This window comes from Arachis stenosperma, chromosome 10 (assembly GCF_014773155.1).
Source record: "Arachis stenosperma cultivar V10309 chromosome 10, arast.V10309.gnm1.PFL2, whole genome shotgun sequence".
NCBI lineage: Eukaryota > Viridiplantae > Streptophyta > Magnoliopsida > Fabales > Fabaceae > Arachis > Arachis stenosperma.
This window is the reverse complement of record NC_080386.1, coordinates 46,954,890-46,956,228: the sequence shown is the minus strand read 5'-3', so window position 1 is coordinate 46,956,228 and position 1,339 is coordinate 46,954,890. Positions and strand designations below refer to the sequence as shown.

The following is a 1,339-nucleotide window of genomic DNA, read 5'->3' as shown; positions in this document are numbered from 1 at the left end:
GGTCTCTCTTGATTCTTCCATGAGAGATTTGGGTGATTCCTCCATGAAGAATTATAGGTGTTACCATAGGGTTCTCCTAGGTAATTCACCTCTTCCATTGAAGGGTTCTCAGGATCGTAAGCTTCTTCCTCAGATGAAGCATCCTTAGTACTGCCAGGTGCATGTTGCATTCCAGACAGACTTTGAGAAATCAAATTGACTTGTTGAGTCAATATTTTATTCTGAGCCAAAATGGCGTTCAGAGTATCAATCTCAAGAACTCCTTTCTTCTGACTTGTCCCATTGTTCACAGGATTCCTTTCAGAAGTGTACATGAATTGGTTATTTGCAACCATTTCAATGAGCTTTTGAGCTTCTGTAGGCATCTTCTTCAGATGAAGAGATCCTCCAGCAGAGCTATCCAAGGACATCTTAGATAGTTCAGAGAGACCATCATAGAAAATACCTATGATGCTCCATTCAGAAAGCATGTCAGAAGGACATTTTCTGATCAATTGTTTGTATCTTTCCCAAGCTTCATAGAGGGATTCTCCATCCTTCTGTCTGAAGGTTTGGACTTCCACTCTAAGCTTACTCCATCTTTGTGGTGGAAAGAACTTTGCCAAGAAGGCATTGACTAGCTTTTCCCAAGAGTCCAGGCTTTCTTTAGGTTGAGAGTCCAACCATATTCTAGCTCTGTCTCTTACAGCAAAAGGGAATAGCATCAGTCTATAGACCTCAGGGTCTACCCCATTAGTCTTGACTGTGTCACAGATTTGCAAGAATTCAGCTAAGAACTGATGAGGATCTTCCATTGGAAGTCCATGGAACTTGCAATTCTGTTGCATTAGAGAAACTAATTAAGGTTTAAGCTCAAAGTTGTTTGCTCCAATGGCAGGGATAGAGATGCTTCTCCCATAGAAGTCGGGAGTAGGTGCAGTAAAGTCACCCAGCACCTTCCTTGCATTGTTTGCATTATTGTTGTTTTCGGCTGCCATGTCTTCTTCTTCTTTGAAGAATTCGGTCAGGTCCTCTAAAGAGAGTTGTGCTTTGGCTTCTCTTAGCTTTCTCTTCAAGGTCCTTTCGGGTTCAGGGTCAGCTTCAACAAGAATGCCTTTGTCTCTGCTCCTGCTCATATGAAAGAGAAGAGAACAAGAAAATGTGGAATTTTCTATGTCACAGTATAGAGATTCCTTGAGGTGTCAGAGGAAAAGAGAAATAGAAAGAAGAAGGAGAAAAAGAATTCGAACTTTAATTAGATAAGGTTCGAATTGTGCATTGAGAAGGAGTGGTACTCCATAAATAGAAGGATGTGGGAAGAGATGAAGGTAATTTTCGAAAATCAAATTAAAAAAAAAAG

At 40.6% G+C, this 1,339-nt stretch overlaps 1 non-coding gene across 1 annotated transcript; it reads left to right on the top strand.

Annotated features, from left to right (window-relative positions):
* The first annotated feature begins 464 nt into the window (after positions 1-464).
* Positions 465-572, top strand: LOC130959565 (small nucleolar RNA R71). The gene has a single exon (XR_009078638.1). It is a non-coding gene; the product is annotated as a small nucleolar RNA R71 (small nucleolar RNA).
* The last annotated feature ends 767 nt before the right edge of the window (positions 573-1,339 follow it).